A 14,780-nucleotide genomic window follows, 5' to 3' on the forward strand; every position below is an offset into this window, starting at 1 on the left:
TCAATCTCTGGACCCACTCAGCTAGCGATTCCAGATGGGTCCTCCGAGCCCTGTCTCTCCGTGGGGAGGAGCCCCTGCCCACCCCCAGCACCCACAGACGGGCGCCCGCACCCCACTTCCTGCTCTGGGCGCCCATGGCCGCTGGGCTTGGAGTGGCAGCCTCAGGAGGGGGAAGGGCCGCCTTGAAAAATTAGCAAGGAACGCTCAGCCCCAAACAGCCTCTCCGGAGGCCCCCCCCCCATCCCCCAGAATGTGGGTTAGCTAAGAGCTCCCCAAACATCTCCTTAAGCCTGCACAAGGGAAAGACTTCCAACACACCCACTTTCTGGGCCAGGGGACTGAGACCCGTAGGGAGGTCACCCAAGGCCCTTGGGCAGCGCGTAGTAGGCGGCCCTGACCAGACTAGAAGTGGGGGAGGGGACTTTGCATACAGTCTTTCCCTCCTGAGCACTGGGCCAATTCCTAAACCCCTCCCTGCCCCAGGGCCTTTGCACACGCTGTCGCCTCTGCCTGAGACAGCAACCTCCTAACCTCAGGTCCCAGCCCAATGTCCCGTCCTTAGAGAGGCCTTCGCCGGACCCTCTATCCCAAACCCCAAGGCACGTCACCCTATCCCTGCCTTTCGCCTTCCTCGCCGACGAGAAGGCCTAGATCACAGCACACGTACCGCCGCTTGCCACCAGAATGTCCGCGCCATGCCGCGGATCCCTCCTCTCACCAGCTCACTCACTGCTGCATCTCGGCACGCAGTAGGCACTCAGTGGGAACGTGTTGGGAGTGATCGCCGGGGAGAAGGAGAGGGGGCTGTCTGGCTCAGGCCCGGGCCCTGCGCCCCTGTTTTCGAACACTCTCTCCTCTGGTATGTTCCAGAGAGGAGCCATCTCCTCCCTCCAGGGGCCTCCACCTCTAGGCAGGTCGGGGAGCGCCCGGGGCACAGCCCAGGTCTGAACACCCAGGAGATGCCCATGCGGGCTGAGTCCACCTGGGTCACAAGGTGTCATCGAACCTGCAGTGCCCCCCCCCCATGGCCCTGGACAGCCCAGTGAGGCCAGGCTTGCAGACGGCCTGAGCCCAGGCTCCAGCACAGCCCTGAGCCTCCTGGACCCCCCATGTCCATGAGCCCCGCCCCGGCTGGTCCATCCAGTCGGTAGGTCTCGGGAACACATACTCACAGGACACTGCTCGCTCCCACGGCCTCAGGCACCGACATCCCAACACGCCCTGGGAACACGCCAGGGGCAGGCCCAGACCCTGCAGGCACACAGCGGTGTTTTTCTTCCTTTCTTTGTTTAAGCACATTAGTATTTAACTGATTTACTTATTCCCCATCAACGCGTTTCCTTACTTTGCATGGCCTTTACTTTTTAAATATATTTTTATTGATTTCAGAGAGGAAGGGAGAAGAAGAGAGGTGATGAGAGAGAATCACAGATCGGCGGCCTCCTGCACGCCCCCCACTGGGGATGGAGCCCGCAACCCGGGCCTGTGCCCTGACGGGGAATCGAACCGTGACCTCCTGGTTCCTAGGTCGATGCTCAGCCACCGAACCATGCTGGCCTGGCGGGGCCTGAGGGCCTTTAAAACAGGGTTGAAACTCAGAAGCGCACAGGGCCTGCTCTGGGCATTGGAGGTGGGTGGGGCCTGGGGCACACCCCCACGCCTGTCCCCACGCCTGTCCCCAGCCACCCTCTGTTCACAACACGAATGTGGGTGGCCAAGCCCCCAAGAGCCTGGGTGCGCTGCTGGGGGGAGGGGGTGGGGGGAGGGGGGAGCTGTTTGAGACCCCTGCAGAGAGCAGTAGCTCCCAGGCCAGTGTTCCACACCAGCGATGTCCACACAGAATGGGGGGGAGCAGCGGGGGGGGGCGCGGAGGCAGGGGGAGGAGGTAGAGCCTTCTCTAGCGGGCAGGGAGGGGACTCTGTTTCCAGAATGCAGGCAGGAGGAGAGAAAGCCTGCTTGCAAACCACGCACCCCGCTTTGCTCATTCCGTCCTACTGTGTGCGGGCACCGTGGGAGTCCGTGGTGCAGGAGACCAGCCCAGCCCTGAGGCAGGGCGTCCGGTGGGGCGCTGACACTCCCCCCCGGTCCCCAAGGACGGCGAGGCCTGTGCTCGGAAAGCCCTGGAAGCTCCATCCTGTGTCCAAGCAGGTCAGTGGACGCGGGGGAGCCGGAGGGAGGCCGAAGGGGCTCCCCAGCTCCCGCCCTGGCCTGCAGAGGAGGCAGGGGCCCCGGCCCGTCCGTCCTGGGTCCTGCAGAGTGTCCCCGAGCTGTCACTCGGAGCCCCCCAGCCCCGGAACCCCAGCGCACACAGCTGCCTCGTCAGCCCCGCGGCCCCCGGTGAAGTGGGCGCCCTCATTCATGACACTTCAGAGAGGAGGAAGCGGGAGGGAGATCAAACCCTGTCTGATAGGCCTGATTATCTCCGGAGATAAACAAGCCGCTGTCTCCCAGCCCGTGCTTCTGGGGTGTTCTCCCTCCCCCCGCCCGCCCCCCCTCCTCCACCAGGGCCTGGGCTTCAGCCTCTGTCCCAGGCGAGGAGAGCTGGGAGCAGCCATGAGGGGAGCCGGGGCTGGGCAGAGCCGCAGCGGGGGTGCTCGGCGGGCAGCGGCAGCTACGTGGGTCCCGGGCCCCCCTCCAGGGCAGCAGCAGCAGCTGTGGAGGAGCCGGGAAACAGGCCGAGCCTGGGACGGGGCGGGGGGGGGGGGGGGCAGGCGCCAGGGTGTGTGGCTCAGCGGAACAGCAGGTGCAGAGCTGGGCGTGCAGTTGGCACCTTTTGTGCAAAATGGGGGGGGGGGGAATGTGCTTGTACTTGTCCGGGAGGGTAGTCTGTAGTTCAGTAGCACCTACTATGTGCTAGGCGCCCACGAGGGGCAGGGGACTCGGCAGGGCCGAGATCAGAAATCACTGCCCGCCTGGGGCTGACGCTCTAGGCTCGTGGTCGGCAAGCTCATTCGTCCACAGAGCCAAATACCAACAGGACAACGATTGAAATTTCTCTGGAGAGCCACATTTTTTAAATGTAAACTTCTTCTAACGCCACTTCTTCAACATAGACTCGCCCAGGCCGTGGTATTTTGTGGAAGAGCCACACTCCAGGGGCCAAAGAGCCGCATGTGGCTCGCGAGCCGCAGTTTGCCGACCACGGGTCTAGGGCCTAGGCCGTCCGTGTAGTGTGCTGGTTAGGCACACACAGGTCTGGCTGTGTGACCCTGGGCAAGTTCCTCAACTTCTCTGAGCCTGGCTCCTCGCCTGCGAAATGAAGACGAACAGACCCTCCCTCACAGAACCCCTGTGGCAAGCAGCAGCGACGGGCACAGGAAGAGCCGTGCAGGCCTAAGCTGTGCTGTGCCTCCCCCAGGCCCTCATCACCCAATCGGATCAGAACAGCCCCGGAACCAGGTCTGCGGGGGGAGGGGGAGGAACGACCAGCCTCACCCATTATCTTGAGTGAAGAGCGAGCCAGCCACGAGGACATCCACGGAAAAGGCACTTCCCGCTGGGGCGGTGGCACGTGCAAAGGGCCTGCGGTGCGCTGGGTGGGCCTGGCAAGCATGACCGTCCTCGGAGGCCCCACCAAGGAGCCCAGCCTCCCCCGTGGGCCCTGGGGAGACACCCGGGGTGTCTGTGGGACGGTGGCCCGGCTGGGTCAGCTTTCAGAGCGGTTCTACCTTGAGTGGCACGGGGTGGGGGGCCTGGCAGGGAGAAATCACGTGTCAGGACGGGCAGTGGCGGGAGCAGGGGGCAGGGGAGGGAGGAGGGGGGAGAAAACAGAAGCCAGGAGGTTCAAAGGCGAGATGTAGGGACCCGTCTGCCCTCCCTCCCCCCTCCCCCCTGCCCCTGGCCCGCGTCCCAGCACAGAGGGGAGGCCCACGGGGCTGGGTGTGGAGGCAGGTCCGGGCCAGTGAAGGGCGTGGGGCTGGTCTGCGCCTGCACGCGGCGGCTTTGGCAGCAGCTCCGAGGAAACGGCCCACCGCGTGCTGCCGCCATTCCTCCAAGGGGATCTGTGCGCAGCACACAGTAGGGCTGCAAGGCCGCCCTGTCCTCAGGGCTACACAGTTTCCTCTGAAAAATCAGGTTAGCCCGGCCTGCGTGGCTCAACCAGGAGGTCACGGTTGGATTCTGGGTCCAGGGCACAGGCCCGGGTTTCGGGCTCGATCCCCAGTAGGGGGCGTGCAGGAGGCAGCCGATCCATGATTCTCTCTCATCATCGATGCTTCTCCCTCACGTGTCCCCCCTCTCCTGGCCTGGGAACCAAGAGTCACAGCCCAAGAACCTCGGTAGGACTCTCCCTCTCCCTCTCCCTTCCTCTGTTAAATCAATATAAATATATATTTATTATTATTATTATTATTACTTTAATTTTTTAATGAGCCTCATGGCTCACCACCTGGCTAGGTATTAAAATCAGCTGGGAGGCCCTGACCGGTGTGGCTCAGTGGATAGAGCGTCGGCCTGCGGACTGAAGGGTCCCGGGTTCGATTCCGGTCAAGGGCATGTACCTTGGTTGCAGGCACATCCCCAGTAGGAGGTGTGCAGGAGGCGGCTGATCGATGTTTCTCTCTCATCGATGTTTCTGACTCTCTATCCCTCTCCCTTCCTCCCTGTAAAAAATCAATAAAATATATATATTTTTTAAAAAATCACCTGGGAGTAGTTAGAGCTCGGGTGCCTGTCCGCACCCCCTAAGACTTGGGTGCTGTTGGTTTAGGGGTGGCCCCCAGGGCAGGGGAGACCTTGAGGAGCTCCCGCAGGCCAGTCTAATACCCTCCGGGCCTGCGCGCGGGGCTCTCTCCTCGGCGCCCGGTTCCTCCCGCAGAGAGAGGGGTCAGGCCTGGCCACGGACAGGGCTTGGATGTCACCGCACAGCCGCCTAGAGATCACCTTCACCGGGAGGCCGGGGAGCGCTCCCCGCTGGGACTCATCAATAATACAGGCCACGGAGCGGGAGCCGCAAGCCCGGTGGTAATTGATGCCAAAGGGGTGTGCGGCCGGCAGGCCTTCCCAGGGGCCGCGGACAGGCAGACTCAGAAACTGCCGCGTCTGAAAGTCCTGGGCACGCGGAGAGCAGCTGCGACCAGCCGAGCCCGGTGGGTGGGTGGCTCGGACCACAAGGTCAATGTTGGAGAGTGGGAATTTCTGAGCATTCCAGAGAGGCCGTGGACTATGCCCCAGATAGAGTTGTCAGTGCTGACACCAGGCCAGGCCTTGAGATACGGTCTCATGGCCCCTTCCCAGCACGTAGCCTTCTTTCACAGAACACTGTCAGCTTTCTGAAGAACAGGATGACCCTGTGAATAACATGGTCGTCATTGGCATAATCCTGACGTTGCTTGGGAAAAACTGTTTTGTCTTAGGTTACTTGTTCTGCAAAAACCGGATGTGGTTAATGTGCTTAAAAGCGGTCCTACACAAAGGGTCGCTGCTGCTCTCTGGTCTCCCTGCGCAGAGAATGGCAGAGCAGTCGCCGGGTCGTCTGGCCGCCCCGCTAATAAAGGCTCCCTAAATTTTAATTTGGTCTGGGCTCCAGTGGTCATTCACTCGCATCCGCTCCACAACATTTGGAGATGCCCCAGCGAGATCACCAGCCTTTGACTGGTCCTGTGACCGGAGCCCACCGGGGTCCCCGGACTCTCCGACCCTGGGGGAGATCTCTGAGAGATGTTCCTCAGCCCCGGGACTGGTAGAGGTCGGAAACCCCGTCTGCTAAATTTCCTGATTGACTCTGATAGGAGCCACCTGGATCTGGTTCTTACCGGTAAGAAACTTATTTCTGGTTCTGTTCTGTGGGTGCCCATCTGGGGTCTCTGGAAGGCTGGACGCAGCGCAACTTCCGAGACCAGATCCCGGTGCACGACGGTGCCCGGTGATCCTGTTGGTTGTCTTTGTTATTCTGTGTTATTGTGGTCTTAATTGTCTTTATCATTAGAATGGGTCAGTCTGCTTCATGTTCTTCTGTCTGTACTCCCCTGCATGTTTTTTGAAAAATTTTCAGGAATTCAAGCGGCAAGCGGATGATTACGGAGCCTCCGTTAATGCTTTTGATTTACAGAAATTTTGTGAGCGGGAATGGCCAACTTTCCCATATCCCAGTGAGTGGAAGGGGGAGCTTGATCACCTTCCCTAGGTCAAAAACTCAGACTGCCTGGTGTATAAATGTAAGTGTGAGAGTATTTGTTATCTCTTTCTGTTGTTTAATTTGTTTAAAGATAGGGCGGACCTGCTCTGATGGAATGCAAAAGTCTTTAGCAGCTGCTGAGACACCTTTTTCTCAGAGCCTTTTGTTCTCCGTCAGAGAGGGAATCAGCCCACTTAGTAATAAAAATTTCTGTCTATGTTTGTATAAGTAAGGGTTTCAGTTTGCTCTGATTTGTGAATTTGCTGTATTAAATTGAAATTTTGGAATTCTAGGGTTAATTTGTGAAGGTTGCCAATCCAGAGAAGTTTAAACAAAGGCTTGTTGGGTTGAAACTTCTCAGGAGCAGGTGTAGAAAGGGTAGAGGCGGTAGAATTCACTCTCAGCCTGCTGAGCTAGAGAAGCCCTAGGCTGGGCGACAGGGGATGGTTGGAGATATCAGAAGTGGTGAAGGTTGAGATCCTCTGGGACCTTGGAGTAAAGCAGTAAAATCTGGGAGGGAGAGCAGCAGTTTCTTAAGTGTAAAAAGCCTGGTTTTATACAGAATCTCAGAAAGCTTGCCTTATTTCCCCTGCTAGGGACAGAGTAAATGGTTAATGCAGAAAAGGGGGAGAGAAGGGAGAGATAGGTTTTTGTTGATTTTGCTGGGTACAACCAGCTCTGCTGGCGTCCTTGGTTTCTTGCTTATCTGAACTCTGCTGGCAAAACACAGTGGATCTTCCTCTGCCCGTTTTCTTCTCTTTAACCCTTCCAGTGCACATGAAGACTGAGCCTGGCAGGGAGGGGTTACTGGGTACTTCTTGGGCGGTGGTAGAATATTCAGCAAAGGAACTTTAAGATATAATATCTTTAATATTTAAGTTTTAAAAATATCTGTCTCTCAAAAAGAAATATTTTTACCTACTCTTAGTTTTATCACAGAAGGTCTAGTTATATTTTCTTGAAAAAGTACATTTAAAGTGTGGTCATAAATGTTGGTCTAAGAAATTCTGGCTGTTTAGTTTTTAGGATTCATTAAAGGATTGAGGTTTCAAAGAATAAGGAATACTGAGTAGAAGGTCTGAGGCATGGTTATGCATTTTTAAAGGACATAGAAAGAAGGTTTAAAGGCTAATTTAGAAGTGTCTGTTTCAATAGAAGGTTGTGTAGGTGTAAGAAGGAGAAGAGATATGTTGTAAAGAAATCAAATAATACAGGCCAGTAAGCCAGGAAGAGTAAATAATTTGCATTCTGCCTCCCTAAACAGAAGGTAAATAGTTATGCCAAAGTACTTAGGGAGGGACTAATAAAAGAAATTCAACAGTTACTGTTTGTTATAATACATTCAGAAAATATTACTTTGAAAAGTCCATAAAAAGGACTGGCAAGGAAAATTCTATCTTAAAGCAGGTCAGTATATTTTTCTCCTTATACAATTCCTCCGAAATTTGGCAATACTTAATAAATCATGGAAATACATTTCTTTGCGTAAATTCATTAAGACCGGTTTCCAATAGTGGTTTTATTAACCAGAAACTTTGACTGGATTATCATGTTTTAAAGAGCCCTGCCTGAACTCTGAAGACTTGAAGCCAATAAGAGTGCCACGGAGAAAGCCTGGTATCCTGCTTGGGAGCCCTGAAAATAGCTGGTGCTGGAGCATCAGGCCCAAACCCTACCATCACTGGCGGTTGGTCAGAGTAGAAGGGGAGCAATAAGGGCTCCTCTGCGTCCCTGCGGGACCCCCACGCACTCTGAGCCGAGATGAGAAGGAGGGCTGAGATGGGCCTTAAAACCTAGGGCGTGGGCCCAGGTAGAGCCACTACAGGTGAGGACTTCACCTAACTCAGCAGGTACTACAGGCAGGCCTGAAGGCAGCTGGATGGCTTGGCTTCCTGGCCCTGTGGGGCACATTAAGATTCAATCATGAAATTCCGGCAAAGGTGGTCAGTTACCATTCTTGTTATGTTTATGCAAACAATCAGGCCAAATTAAATACACTAGATAAATTAATCTTGATTTGGCTCTTTTGATAAACATGGGGGTAATTTTGAGGAGAAAAATTCTATTTCAATAGAAGTTATTGAAACTGAAGGGTTTTCTTTCCCTTCCACCAGACCATTTGTTACAGTTTGTCTCCACCAGGTCACAAGCCCACCTCCTTCTGTGCCCAGGCCTCATTGTCCCTCTGACAGACAGCAAGGATCTCTTGGCTCTGAGAGAAACTTCTGACCCGCCTCAGCAGGAAGTAGCTAGAAGAGCCTAACAACGTCCATTTTCCCTAAAAGAATTCAGAGCCAGGATCCTTGAGGTAATATATTAGGCAGTTAGACAAATATGAGCAGAGCAAGGACGATGGGCCAACTACCAGACGTAATTAAGTCTTTCCATCTCTACCTATGTGAGACAAGGGGACTCCCCAGAAGCAAGAGGGATCGAGGCTGCAGATGAAGCAGCCCGGGAGGCTGCCCTAAAACCAGTGGGGCCTCTACAGATTCTAGTGACTCTTCCAAACCCTGACCTACCCACCTCACCAGCTTACATGGAAACCCAATCTAGAAAAGCTGAAATCCATAACCAATCTTTACTCAAGTTCTTACAGGCTTTACAGTCTACCCAGAAAGCAGTCCAGAAGCATCTCTGATCTGGTCCATCCTTCCACCCTGGTGACTCTGACTGACTCCTACCTGGAAAGGACCACCTCCACAGCAGTCAAGGTCAACGGGATCCCGACGTGGCTTCATCACACCCAGCTTAAGATATCAAGCTTATAGTCCTCATGGGTCAATATAACTCCCTTGCCAACAATGACCCAAAAGAGTCAATGATTTGACTCATGTACATAAAACCAGTGGGGAATGTTGGAGAGTGGGAATTTCTGAGCATTCCAGAGAGGCCGTGGACTATGCCCCAGATAGAGTTGTCAGTGCTGACACCAGGCCAGGCCTTGAGATACGGTCTCATGGCCCCTTCCCAGCACGTAGGCCTTATTTCACAGAGCACTGTCAGCTTTCTGAAGAACAGGATGACCCTGTGAATAACATGGTCGTCATTGGCATAATCCTGACGTTGCTTGGGAAAAACTGTTTTGTCTTGGGTTACTTGTTCTGCAAAAACCGGATGTGGTTAATGTGCTTAAAAGCGGTCCTACACAAAGGGTCGCTGCTGCTCTCTGGTCTCCCTGCACGGAGAATGGCAGAGCAGTCGCCGGGTCGTCTGGCCGCCCCGCTAATAAAGGCTCCCTAAATTTTAATTTGGTCTGGGCTCCAGTGGTCATTCACTCGCATCCGCTCCACAACAGTCAAGGGCACCGGTGGAGGGAGGGAGAAACAAGAAGAAATAGGTCTGGCCCGGCCGGCGGGGCTCAGGGGCTGAGCGTCCACCTAGGAAGCTGGAGGTCAGGGTTCGATCCCCGGTCAGGGCACAGGCCCAGGATACAGGCTCCATCCCCAGTGGGGGGCGTGCAGGAGGCAGCCGTCCAGTGATTCTCTCTCATCATGGATGTTTCTCTCTCTCCCTCTCTCTCTCTCTCTCTCTTCCTCCTCCCTCCCACTGTCTCCCTGAAAAGTAATGGGAAAATATCCTCGGGTGCGGAGTAAACAGAAAAATGTTTCTAAATGGGCATAACCGACCAATCTCACTCCCTCACCAACAGGCACGCCCGGAAACGCCGGCTGTGAAACTCCCGCCCCAGCGTTTATCCGTAAGCGCATCCTCAGCATCCGCGGCGCCCCTCTCGCCGCACGACAGGGCCCAGCCTGTGTTCTCTCTTGTTGTTGTGGGTAATGCTCACCCAAGGACATTTCCCATTGATGTTTAGAGAGAGTGGAAGGGAGGGGGAGAGGCTGAGAGAGACAGAGAGAGAGAGAGAGAGAGAGAGAGAGACATGGTCCATTGGTTGGGGATCGAGCCTGCAACCAAGGTACGTGCCCTTGATGGGAATGGAACCCGAGACCCTTCAGTCCTCGGGCCGGCGCGCTAACCACTGAGCAACCTGCTAGGGCTTCGTGTGTTCTGATTGCAGCACGTCGGGGAGGCGGGGGAGGGCTCTGCCTCGAGGGGGCTGACGTGAGCGGGCGAGACAGCAAACTGACCCACAGGACACTGCGGTGGGTGCCGTGGCCCACAGGGGAAGGAGCCCCTGGGGTGGGGGGACCGAGGGCTGTGTCTCCCCAGCCCCCACCCTCCCCGGCCGCGCAGCCGGTTCTGGGCAGGAGCCCTTGCTCGGCACCTCCTGACGCGAAGCGCTGACCTCAGCTCCCAGCCTCCGCTCAACAACACCTGCTCTGAGGCCCAGGCCCAGAGCGACACAATCACCCTTTTGTGCTTTTATGGCCCCTGAGAGTCCGCTTTGTTCTCCTGCCCCGGCTGGTCCCGCCGAGGGGGGGGGGGGGGGGGGCAGGAACACAGCACGATGGTGCCCACTGGGCAGAAGCGGCCCCAGAACCCACCTCTCCCGGCCCCCAGCCCTGCACCCTGCGCATCCGGCTCCCCAGACCCTGCCCTGCACCCCAGCCCTGGGGCAGGCAGGAGGGGGGGGGCAGGGGGGAGAGACAGGGCCAGGGCCAGCCTCCTGAGTGTCACCTGTGCAGTCACAGGGACCCACCCTCGGAAGGTTCTACGTGCCACTGTCGCCATCTTGAAATGCGTAATCGTTTTTTGCTTTTTTAAAATATAGTTTTATTGATCTCTGAGAGGAAGGGAGAGAGGGAGAGAGAGAGAAACATCCATGAGGAGAGAGAATCATGGATCAGCCGCCTCCTGCACGCCCCCCACTGGGGATGGAGCCCGCAACCCAGGCCTGTGCCCTGACCGGGAGTCGAACCCTGACCTCCTGGTTCATAAGTTGATGCTCAACCCCTGAGCCACGCTGGCCGGGCTCCCCTCTGGGGTTCTAAGACTGTTCATTCTCATAAACATCTAACCCCGTGGTCGGCAAACTCATTAGTCCACAGAGCCAAATACCAACAGGACAACGATTGACATTTCTTTTGAGAGCCAAATTTTTTAAACGTAAACTTCTTCTAACGCCACTTCTTCAACACAGACTCGCCCAGGCCGTGGTATTTTGTGGAAGAGCCACACTCCAGGGGCCAAAGAGCCGCCTGTGGCTCGCGAGCTGCAGTTTGCCGACCACGGTCCCAGCTCGCCCAGCGCCCGGGGGAGTCTCTCTCCAGACCCTGGAGTCGCACAGGTGTGCGCAGTTACAGCCGCTGGTTGTTGGAGGAGGTGGGTAGCTGGTAGATGAGCTGGTAGTTAATTGTTTGATGAGCCGGGTAGTTTGTTGATGAGCTGGTTAGTTGTTTGATGAGTTGGGTAGTTGGTTGATAGCTGGTTAGTTGTTGGATGAGTTGGGTCAGTGGTCGGCAAACTCATGAGTCCACAGAGCCAAATACCAACAGGACAACGATTGAAATTTCTTTGGAGAGCCACATTTTTTAAACTTAAACTATATAGGCAGGTACATGGTTATTAACTTAATTAGGGTCCTCCTGAGCTGGCCTTTGCTAAAAACTCAAGGATCCAAAGAGCCGCATGTGGCTCGTGAGCCGCAGTTTGCCGACCACTGCTCTAACCTGTGTGCTCAGCCTCCCAGTCCGAGTGCAGTGCCGAGTGGCTGGACGGGTGCTCTCGGCGGGGATATCCCAGCCCCTCCCTGTTTTTGGTTTTTGTTTTTAATAAAATAAGACTCCTGCCCTGACTGGTTTGGCTCAGTGGATAGAGCGTCGGCCTGCAGACTGAAGGGTCCCGGGTTCGATTCCGGTCAAGGGCATGTACCTTGGTTGCGGGCACATCCCCAGTGGGGGGTGTGCAGGAGGCAGCTGATGGATGTTTCTCTCTCATCGATGTTTCTGACTCTCTATCCCTCTCCCTTCCTCTCTGTAAAAGATCAATAAAATATATTAAAAAAAAAAAAAAGACTCCTCAGAGCCCATGCATCTTGCTGGCATCTCACGGGTGGGACGTGCTGTCCTCTGCAGCCCCCGAGGCCTCACCAGGCCAGCGGGGAGCCGCTAGAGGGGAGTGAGGGTTCCCTGCAAAAATGGCCTCTCTCAGGTTCCTGAAGCCCCGCCCACAAGGAGGCGGGGTCTCCTGAAAGTGGGCGGGCTCTGTGAGTGCTTTGACCAATAGGAGGCAGTAGAAGCGATTCCATGCCAATTTGGGACTAAAATCCTGGGTGAGAACGGGCAGCTTCTGCTCTCCTGTGTTGGGATCCAGCTGCCGCCAGGCAAACAGCTCAGGCCCGAGTCCAGCGGCCAAGGGTGCAGCTGGAAACCAGAGATGGCAAATGGAGAGAAGGGCCCGCCAGCCCTCAGCCCTCCGGCCAGCCCAGCTCAAGTGCCAGACTTTGTGGGGGGAAAGCCACGGGGGTCACCCAGCCCCAGGCAGCGCCCCACCCCGAGGGTCAGCCTTGCAAACAGCACCCCCCACCTCCCTCCTCCCCACCCCCAGGCGCCGGGCGAGCTTTCCCAACAGGTGTTAAAATAACGACCTCTGAGCTGAAAAGGAAGCTGTGTGCCTGGGTGATAAGAGGGTCTGGCAGCCTGGACGGGAAGGAGGGGGGGCACGGAGGGGGAGCAGAGGAGCGGGGAGAGTTGGCATATTTCCCAGAGGGCTGTCACCTGGGCTGGGGGGGGCGGCGGGGGGGGGGGGGCACAGTGCTCCTCTTTCTTCCCTTCCCCCTCAGAATTCAGCCTCCGTCTTTTCTTCATGAGCAAGGTTTGCAGGGAAAACGACAGGAAACCAAGGTTTGCAGGAAACCAGGGCCCAAGGCCAAAGCCCGCTCCTGCCCCAGGCCCTTTGCACATGCCGTGCCATTCCCTCTGCCTGGAATGTTGTCCCCCTCCCCCGCCCTCCGTTCTGAATTGAATTGTGCTCCCCCAGGATGCTGTGTTGAAGCCCTGACTCCCAGGGCCTCAGCATGGGAACTCCTTTGGAAATAGGGTCCCTGCCGATGGAAGCCGTTAATGTGAGGTCATCCTGAAGGAGGATAGGCCCCAAACCCAACGAGAACCGGTGTCCTTGTGAGAGAGGAGAAAGCCACCGGAAGACACAGAGACGCCCCGGGGAGACATCCTGTGGCCACAGAGGCTGAGGCTGGAGTGATGCGGCCACAAGCCAAGGACTGCCGGCCGCCACCCGGAGCTGGAGGAGGCGGGGAAGGCTCCGCCATGAGCAGCTCTTCCTCTGCTCTTAGGACGAAGTCTGGCAGCCGCAGCCCTGCCTCGTCGGCCTCTGCCCTCCCTCCCGTCAGCCTCTCCCCACCCCCCTCTCCCTCGGGCATCTCCTGCTCGACTACATGGGCCACCCGGTCCTTGAACAGGCTGAGCTCATGCCTGCCCCAGGACCTTTGCACGTGCTGTTCCACTGCCCACTGCCCGCAATGCTTGGCCCCCAGGTTTTTCTGTGGCTGCCTCCTCAGAAAGGTCTTCCCAGCACCATCCCCTCCTTCCCCTCCTCTCCCCCCGCCCCCACCCCCCACTCAACATGAAGTCACAGTCGCCTCCGCTGTTGACAGGGAGAACGGGGACCTGGCCTCTGCTCCCCACTTTCTCCCCAGTGCCTGGCTCAACAAATGCTGGTCGAATGGACGGGTGACCCCCTACACCGGCTGCAGGGAGGCAGCGATGGCGACGCTTTTCAGGCTCAGAGCGGCCAGAGGGAGGGGGAGCTCGCCTGGCCCCCGTGAAGCAGCAGTGGGATGGGAGGCCCGGCCTCGGCCTTGGCCTTGGCCTTGGCGGGAGCCGCCTCGGGATGGCAGAACGCATCTGCCCTCGGGCCTCGCGGCTCTGGCTCCAGGAGGCGCTGCCTGTCAGTCTCAACAGGAGGAGGTGCCTCTCGCCATGGCAACGGGGACGTCAGGGGGATGTGTTTGCACAAAAGGGGCGTCAGGAAACACCCACACACGGACACGGGAACACAGTGCTCGGCCTCGCTGCCGGGAGGGGCCGGGCCGCGGAGCCACTGGGGCCTCCCCCGCCAGCTCGCCCTTCAAAGAAGTGGGGCTGTTTTCTCCTCTGTCCTTCAGCCGAGGGGGGGGGGGGGGCGTCACGTGGCCTGGAGGTCAGCTCTGGGCCCAGCACAGCGCCAGCCGCCCACCCGCCTTCGAATCACGCCCATTGCACCAACGGGCAGACCGAGGCCGGGGGCAGGTCTACGGAGGCTGTGGGCGCCCATCCCTGCGCTCCCCGTCACCGCCCTCTCCCTGGGGCCGCCGTGGAGTCTGGGCCTCAGTGTTCCCCTCTGTGAAAGGGGACCATAGCGTTTCCACAGCAGACTCGTGTTTTTTTTTAAGATATATTTTATTGGTTTTTTTACAGAGAGGAAGGGAGAGGGATAGAGTTAGAAACGTCGATGAGAGAGAAACATCGATCAGCTGCCTCCCCCTCCCGTCCCCCCCCCCGGGATGTGCCCACAACCAAGGTACATGCCCTTGACCGGAATCGAACCGGGGACCCTTCAGTCCACAGGCCGACGCTCTATCCACTGAGCCACACCGGTTACGGCTCATTTGTTTTAAATGAGCAATTCAGCGGCTTTAGTCCATTCACCAGGTGGTGCAACCATCACCTCTATCTATTCCAGAACCTGGTCACCCCCCAGAAGGAGACCCGGTCCCCTTAGCCGTCACCCCCAGCCCCCCGCCCCCAGCCCACGGCCCGCCACC

The sequence above is a fragment of the Eptesicus fuscus genome, chromosome 23, assembly GCF_027574615.1.
Source record: "Eptesicus fuscus isolate TK198812 chromosome 23, DD_ASM_mEF_20220401, whole genome shotgun sequence".
NCBI lineage: Eukaryota > Metazoa > Chordata > Mammalia > Chiroptera > Vespertilionidae > Eptesicus > Eptesicus fuscus.